An 8,887-nucleotide genomic window follows, 5' to 3' on the forward strand; every position below is an offset into this window, starting at 1 on the left:
AATGGTGCGACCTCATCTGGAATACTGTGTGCAATTCAGTCACCACACCTTAAAAAGGATATTATAGCTTTGGAAAAAGTGCAGAAAAGAGCAACTCGAATGATAAAAGGGTTGGAACACTTTCCCTATGAGGAACGGTTAAGGCGCTTAGGGCTCTTTAGCTTGGAGAAACGACGACTGAGGGGTGACATGATTGAGGTTTATAAGATTATGCATGGGAAAGAGCAGGTAGAGAAAGAGGTACTTTTCTCCCTTTCTCACAATACAAGAACCCGTGGGCACTCCATGAAATTGCTGAGCGGTCGGGTTAGAACGGATAAAAGGAAGTACTTCTTCACCCAAAGAGTGATTAACACTTGGAATTCACTGCCACAGGAAGTGGTGGCAGCTACAAGCATGGACGGCTTCAAAAGGGAATTAGATAAGCATATGGAGCAGAGGTCCATCAGTGGCTATTAGCCTCAAGGTATAGATAGGGACTCTGGGGCAAGTGATGCTCTGTCATCTTGGTGCTTGGGGGGGTCAACAGTGGGAGGGCTTCTAATGTCCTGGCCCCACTGGTGGACCTCCTGATGGCACTGGTATTTCTGGCCACTGTGGGATACAGAGTGTTGGACTGGATGGGCCTTTGGCCTGCTCCAACATTGGCATCTCTTATGTTCTTATGTTCTTATGGGCACCTTTAAGACCAAGTGTTATTCAGGTACAAGCTCTCCCTCCTTCGCAAGGGCAGATCTGCACGTCCCCCCCCCCCAATAGCTAATAAGTGATGCTAATTAGCTCCTGCACCTCTTTTTCTACGAAATGACCCCTGGAGATCAGATGTAATTGTGGGGGGAGGAGGAGGAGGAGAGGGAGAAGAAGAGATTGGATTTATACCCCGCCCTTCACTCGGAGCCTCAGAGCAGTTTACAAACTCCTTTCCCTTCCCCTCCCCACAACAGACACCCTGTGAGGTAGGTGGGGCCAAGAGAGCCCTTTCGAGAACTGTCCTTGAAAGAACAGCTCTGAGAGAACTTGTGACTCACCCCAGGTCACACCAGCAGCTGCATGTGAAGGAGTGGGGAACCAAACCCGGTTCTCCCAGATTAGAGTCCGCGCACTTAACCACTACACCAAATCTCCAAGACCCAATTCTTGGTCTCTTTTTCCATCACCACCCCCACCCCCAAATCATCCCTTCTGGAGGCTTCTTCTCCACTCTCTCTATGTTGACTTTTGAAACCAAGGCCTGTTACAGGTGAATGAGCCTGGATTTGCAGCTCTTCAATAATTCCTGCTCGATCGACAGTGAGACTAAACAAGCCAAAAAACCCTTCAACTTTTTAAGAAGAGGGAACTCAGGTCTGTTTAATATCTGGATAGGCTGGGGGGGGGGGGCAGGAAAAGTGGTTTTTGTGTGCATACAGGAGTCCCATGTCTTTCCCCTCTACTCAGATTCGTTCCCGGGGCCTTGGAAGGGACACTGACTGTAGCACACACAGAGGTGGGTAGCCGCGTTGGTCTGAAGCGACAGAACGGAGTTCGAGTCCAGCGGCACCTTTAAGACCAAGAAAGTTTAATTCCGGGTACAAGCTTTCGTGTGCATACAAACACACCTATCTGGTCTTAATGGTGCCACTGGACTCAAACTTTGTTCTGTAGCCAGGGGTCATTTCCTGCGGGAGCGCACAGGAGTGGAGCTCCGGCAGTAAAGAGCCCAGGGGGCGGGCACATGCAACAAGCCCCGCCCCCTGCTCCCAGCAGCCCTCAGTTGGGCCACGAGGAGCAAGAAGCAACAGCCGAGTAAGATGCGGAGGCCCCCCCCCCCGGCCCACCTTCAGGTATAAGCTCTCCCTCCTCTGTGAGGGCAGATCTGCATGTCCCCCCCCATAGTCCAGTGGCACCTTTAAGACCAAGTTTTATTCAGGTACAAGCTCTCCCTCCTCTGCGCGGTCAGATCTGCACATTCCTCCCCCCCCCCAATAGCTAGCAATCCAAAACAGTCCAGTGGAGCCTGAGTGGTGGGTGTTGCCTTCTGACACGCTTCCGGTGATGTCAGGGGGTGTGGCATACGCAAATAAGTTATGCTAATGAGTTATGCTAATGAGCTCCTGCACCTCTTTTTCTGCTAAATGACCCCTGTCTGTAGCACACACATACGGCTCACAACTCATGCCAGTTCAACGTATTATTAACGACCTACAACCCATGAAGAAGAAGAGGAGGAGGAGATTGGATTTATATCCCGCCCTTCACTCGGAGTCTCAGAGCAGCTGACAATCTCTTTTCCCTTCCACTCCCCACAACATACACCCTGTGAGGGAGGTGGGGCTGAGAGAGCTCTGACAGAAACTGCTCTTTCAAGGACAGCTCTGACAGAACTATGGCTTTCCCAAGGTCATCCAGCAGCTGCAAGTGGAGGCGTGGGGAATCACACCCGGTTCTCCCAGATTAGAGTCCGCGCTCCTAACCACTGCACCAAACACTTAACCACACTGCTGGAAGGTGACACGTCCTTCACACAGGCAGTAGGAGGCCAACCTTTCCTTGCTTCCAGACGGCCTGCTAACCGAAAACAACTTCTCACCTGCAATGAGAAACCACTTAACAGTCACACGGACTCTGGTACCAAGGCCTGCAACAAGCCAAGATGCCAACTTTGCTCTCATACAGATCCTAGCTACGCCATCAGTGGACCCAGCAACATCAGCCAGACCATCTCAGGTTCCGAGTCCTGCAGCTCATCCCCTAATCCTCACGGGTCTACATTGGACAAACAGGCCTTCGACAGAGAATTAGTGGACATTAGCAGAGGTCGATTTGGGGGGGATCGCGGGGGATCGCAGTTCCCCCGGGCGAGGTGCGGTGGGCAGGGCACATGACGAAGCCCCGCCCACTGCTTCCGGCCACCCCGCTTCCAGCCCTCATTCAGCCAGGAGGAGGCAGGAGAAGAGGGAGGGTAAGTTGCTTACTCCCTGCCTCTCCCCACCCCTGCCTGCCTGGGGCCAGAGAGGGCCTTGGCGGGGCTTCCTCGCACTCCCGCCGGCCTTGCAGGTCCACCGCCGGGCCCCTGATGTCAGGAGGTGTGGCATATGCTAATGAGTTATGCTAATGAATTCCCCTAGCTCTTTTTCTATGAAACGACCCCTGGACATTAGTCTGACATCAGAAACTACAACTTTCAAAAACCATTGGGGGACATTTTAACTTTCCAGGGCATTCAGTTCCTGACCTAAGAGTAGCAGTTCTCTTACAAAGGAATCTCAGTGGGAGATTAGAAAGAGAGACTGCTGAATTGCAACTGATAATGAATTTCAAGACAATGTGTCCTCCTGGACTGAATCAAGACCTCGGCTTCTTGTCTCCCTACCAATGCTGATTTCCCCATGCCTACTACCCCACGGCGTATCACACCTCATCCAATCACACCTGCTATTGTCATTCCACATCCGAAATCGCCCCACTCTCCAAGATATAAGAACAGACGGACTCACATTCTAGCTGGATCTGAAGAGGTGAGCCATAACTCACAAAAGCTCCTACCCTACCACAAATTTTGTTAGTCTTTAAGGTGCTCCTGAACTCGTGCTCTTTTAGACCGTAGCCCACACGTACACAGCTATTTTATTTTTAACCATTCAACGCTTCTCCTAAAAGCATGTCAGAAAAGAGGAGCAACTATCAGACCATCCTGGGCAAACAGGGACAGTAGAAAGATAGAACACCACACAGTGGAAACACAATTTAAAAGAGAGAATTGAAGGGCCACAGAGAGCAGGGTTACCAACCTCCAGGCAAAGTCTGGAGATCTCCCAGGATCCCAACTGATCTCCAGTCCAATGTTCCCTCTAAGCTGAGCTAGTGTGAGCCAGCTCACAGTTTTTTAGCCTCCGCCTCACGCATTTTTGTCTTAGCTCAGGAAGGATGGCTCCAGAGCAAACTAATTTATGCAGTAGCCAAGTTGCTCGCTCACAATTTTAATGCCAGTAGCTCACAAAGTAGAGGTTTTGCTCCCAAGACTCCACAGCTTAAAGGGAACATTGCTCCAGACTACAGACATCAGATCCCCTGGAGGAAACGACTGCTTTGTAGGGTGGACTCCACAGTGTCATACCCCACTGAGGTTCCTCATGCTCCTCAGACTCCACCCCCCCAAACCTCCAGGAATTTCCCAACCTGGACTTGGCAACCCTAATATCAGAAAGAGACGCAGAAAGGGAGTTTCAGCCATTAGTCGATGAAAGTCTTTCCAAAATCACAGTGCAGAGCGCAGAGTGGGCAGCTATTTCAATCATGAGGACTAGCAACTTGCTCTGTCCTTCAGCATCCACAGGCCTAGTCGGTTGGCTTGCAAACCTCCAGTTGGCACCTGGAGATCTCCTGCTATTACAATTTATCTCCAGACGACCCAGATCAATTCACCAGGAGAAAATGGCCGCTTGGAAGGTAGACTCTACGGCAGGGGTGTCGAACTCATTTGTTATGAGGGCCGGATCTGACATAAATGAGACCTTGTTGGGCCGGGCCACGTGTGTCATAAAATGGAATGCCAGGGAGCAGAGAGATAAACTTTATCAAGGACACAAACACAAAGTTCTGGGGTTTTTTTACTTAAAATGAAAACATGCTTAAAACATTAGCTCTGTAAGCTGCAAACCTACTTTTGATTTATTGACATTTACCACAGAAATCTCGTGCTCAGAGTTCTGAGTCTAGGACCCAGGGGAAAACATGGAATGGCTGAGCGATTGAGAGAGAAGAAGAAGAGAAGAGATTGGATTTATACCCTGTCCTTCACTACCCGAAGGGAGTCTCAGAGCGGCTTACAAACTCTTTTCCCTGTCCCTCCCCACAACAACAGACACCCTGTGAGGTAGGCGGGGCTGAGAGAGCTCTTGACAGAAACTGCTCTTTTTCAAGGACAGCTCTTGTCAAAACTACGGTTTGCCCAAGGTCATCCAGCAGGTGCAAGTGGAGGAGTGGGGGAATCAAACCCGGTTCTCCCAGATTAGAGTCCGCACACTTAACTATTACACACAAACTGGCTCTCAAGAAGAAGAAGAAGAGGAGGAGGATGAGGATGGATTTATACCCCGCCCTTCACTACCCAAAGGAGTCTCAGAGCGGCTGACAAACTCCTTTCCCTTCCCCTCCCCACAACAGACACCCTGTGAGGTAGGTGGGGCTGAGAGAGCTCTTGACAGAAACTGCTCTTTTTCAAGAACACCTCTGACAGAACTATGGCTTGCCGAAGGTCATCCAGCAGCTGCGAGTGGAGGAGTGGGGACTCAAACAAGGTTCTCCCAGATTAGAGTCCGCACACTTAGAAGAAGAAGAAGAAGAGATTGGATTTATACCCCACCCTTCACTACCCAAAGGAGTCTCAGAGTGGCTGACAAACTCCTTTCCCTTCCCCTCCCCACAACAACAGACACCCTGTGAGGTAGGCGGGGCTGAGAGAGCTCTGTCAGAAACGGCTCTTTTTCAAGAACAGCTCTTGTCAGAACTACAGCTTGCCCAAGGTCATCCAGCAGGTGCAAGTGGAGGAGTGGGGAATCAAACCCGGTTCTCCCAGATTAGAGTCCGCGCACTTAACCACTACACCAAACTGGCTATTGGCATTAAAGTTGTGAGGGAGTGACTTGGCTGCTGCATCAATTAGTTTGCTCTGGAGCCATCCTCCCTGAGCTAAGACAAAAGTGTGTGAGCCGGAGGGTATAAAACTGTGAGCTGACTCACACTAACTCAGTTTAGAGGGAGCCCTTGCTTGGGGGGGGGGTGCTGGCAACTCTAGAACTTTCCTCCAACCACACCCACAAGGCCTTTGGGTCACTCACTCGCCCAGGACAACAAGGAAGAGGTGTGGAAAGAAACACCAATGTTACTCTACAGGGTGTGTGTCCACCCCTCTACATGGGGCTGCCTTTGTCGCAGATTCGGAAGCTGCAGCTAGTGCAGAACGCCGCGGCCAGGCTGCTGACGGGTCTCCCTAGATGGGAGCACATCTGGCCTGTGCTGAGGACACTGCACTGGCTGCCAATAGCATACCGAATCCGCTTCAAGGTGCTGGTTCTTACCTTGAAAGCCCTATATGGCCGGGGTCCAACATACCTACGGGACCGCCTTTCCCTATATATACCCCAGACAGCACTACGGTCTGGGTCTCAAAACGGGCTGACCCTCCCTGGCCCGAAGGAAGCCAGGCTAGCTGCTACCACGGCCGTGGCCTTTTCAGTGGTGGCCCCTACCTGGTGGAACGAACTCCTAGAGGAGATCAGGGCCCTGCGGGACCTCTCACAGTTCCGCAGGGCCTGCAAGACGGAGCTCTTCTGCCAGGCATTCAATTAGGGGCCACAACCGCTGTAGCACCCGGCCCGTAACTTTACCATCGAGCAGCTGCCATAGAAGTCGAGGAGCAGAAGAACATCTAAGCACTTTCAGAGAGTTGGAAGTCCATTTGAAAGCATTCCGTCTAAGCAAAACTTCAACTGCTGCCAGCACTTTGCTTTGTATCATTTTTAACTGTTGTGTTTTATTATTGTATGTTTTTAGCCTGTGTTTATGGCATTCGGAAGCCGCCCTGAGCCTGCTTTGCAGGGAGGGCGGGGTATAAATTTGATAATAAATAAATCAATTAATTAAAATTTAAAAATTAGTTCAAAGCGCACACACTCACACACCCAGACAGCACAGTTCGGATTTAGCTCAAACACGAGCCATACAAAGCCTCTAAACATTCGACCCTCAGAAAAGCAAGGAGGAAAACACACCCCAAAGAATACCAGGAAGCATCAGTAACAAGCACAGAGATCATACCATGGTTTGGAATTCAGTAGTATCTCTCCTCTTCAACGTAAAGCAGATTAGATAGAAGCCCTCCTTGACTTATGTAGAAAGCCGAGCAAGGGCTGGTGGGGGGCGGCGGGGAGAGCACAGCTGTCCGAAGACCAAAAAGCGGTTTCTTAAAGAGACAATGGCTTTTGTTCTCACCTTAACAGACTGAGCCCCGGGAAGAAACCCAACCACCCCCTTAGCCGCAGCCACCAGCTTTTATTGCAAGACCATTATTAGAAGAGACGAGTTGGATTTCTACCCCACCCTTCATTACCCAAAGGAGCCTCAGAGCAACTTACAATCTCCTTTCCCTCCCCCTCCCGGCAACAGACACCCTGTGAGCAGTGTTCCCTCTAAGCTGAGTCAGTGTGAGCCAGCTCACAGTTTTTTAGCCTCCGGCTCACACATAGTTTTGCCTTAGCTCAGGAAGGATGGCTCCAGGGCAAACTAATTTACGCCGCAGCCAAATCGCTCGCTCACAACCAGTGTTCCCTCTAAGCTGTGAAGTCTTGTGAGCAAAAATTCTACTTTGTGAGCCACTGGCATTGAAGTTGTGAGCGAGTGATTTGGCTGCTGCATAAATTGGTTTGCTCTGGAGCCATCCTGCCTGAGCTGAGACAAGAATGTGAGAGCCGGAGGCTAAAAAACTGTGAGCTAGCTCACACTAACTCAGCTTAGAGAGAACACTGCTCACAACTTGAATGCCAGTAGCTCAGAAAGTAGTCTTTTTTTGCTCACAAGACTCTGCAGCTTAGAGGGAGCGCTGCCTGTGAGGTAGGTAGGGCTGAGAGAGCTCTTTCAAGGACTGCTCTTGAGAGAATACAGCTCTGAGAGAACTTCTGACTGACCCAAGGTCACACTACCAGCTGCATGTGGAGAAGTGGGGAATCAAACCCGGTTCTCCCAGATTACAGTCCACGCTCTACACCAAACTGGCATTTGAAGCAAAATGCAGTGTACATTGGACACGAAAGAGACAGAACTGCAAACTCATTTACCCACAGTTCTACCCATTTGGAAGTAGGTCGGCATCTCCAGGCAACGACGCGGTGTGAGGTGATGACAAGTTACCAGTCGGGCATCTGGATTTTTCACTTCTGGGCAGAGGCCAGAGGGGTGCGATGGATTAAGATTGGGGAGATTCGGGGTTCGAATCTCCACTGCGCCACGGAAGCTGACTTGGGGCAGTCTCTTGCGTCTTGAGACAGTGAGTTCCATGCGCTGGCAGTGTGCAGTGTGAAGAAGCCCCTTTTCCCACTGTTGTGTACCAGGGGCCATCAGGAGGTCCAGCAGTGGGGCCAGGACACTAGAAGCCCTCCCACTGTTGGATACAGAGCATCACTGCCCCAGACAGAGTGTTTCATCTACACCTTGTGGCTAATAGCCACTCATAGACCTCTGCCTCAGACATAAGAACATAAGAGAAGCTGATGCTGGATCAGGCCAATGGCCCATCCAGTCCAACACTCTGTGTCACACAGTGGCCAAAAACACCAGGTGCCCTCAGGAGGTCCACCAGTGGGGCCAGGACACCTGAAGCCTTTCCCCCCCTCCCCCCGAAACATTGGAAAAAAATTGAAAAAAGAAAAGAAAAGAAAAGAAAAAATTGATTATGGAACATTTTATTTTAACATGATGAATAAAATATTTTAAGACAAGGTGTTCAAATATTTTCCAAATCATTTCTAAAAAATAGGTTTGGGATCAGATTGATCTACTTTCTGTGCACTGAGGACAAGCAAGTCCTAGGTTACAAACTGAACTCTCCAATGCAAGAACAAGACACATTTCTTCCTTTAGGAGGTTTCAGTTTTGTTTTTGCATGTGGGGGGGTATTCTGTTTGTAAGAATTGTTTGGATGCTCTATGTTTTTAATATGCTAGTTGTGATAATTTCATGCCAAATGAAAATGTCCATAGTCATATTTTATGTTCTTAAAGTAACAGAATGACTTTCAATCTGGAAAAGAAAAAAGAAGTGCAACTGTTTGTTGTAGTGGTTAAATGCGCGGACTCTAATCTGGGAGAGCCGGGTTTGATTCCCCACTCCTCCACTTGCACCTGCTGATGTG

The sequence above is a fragment of the Gekko japonicus genome, unplaced genomic scaffold (genome assembly GCF_001447785.1).
Source record: "Gekko japonicus isolate JY-2015 unplaced genomic scaffold, Gekko_japonicus_V1.1 scaffold696, whole genome shotgun sequence".
Lineage (NCBI taxonomy): Eukaryota > Metazoa > Chordata > Lepidosauria > Squamata > Gekkonidae > Gekko > Gekko japonicus.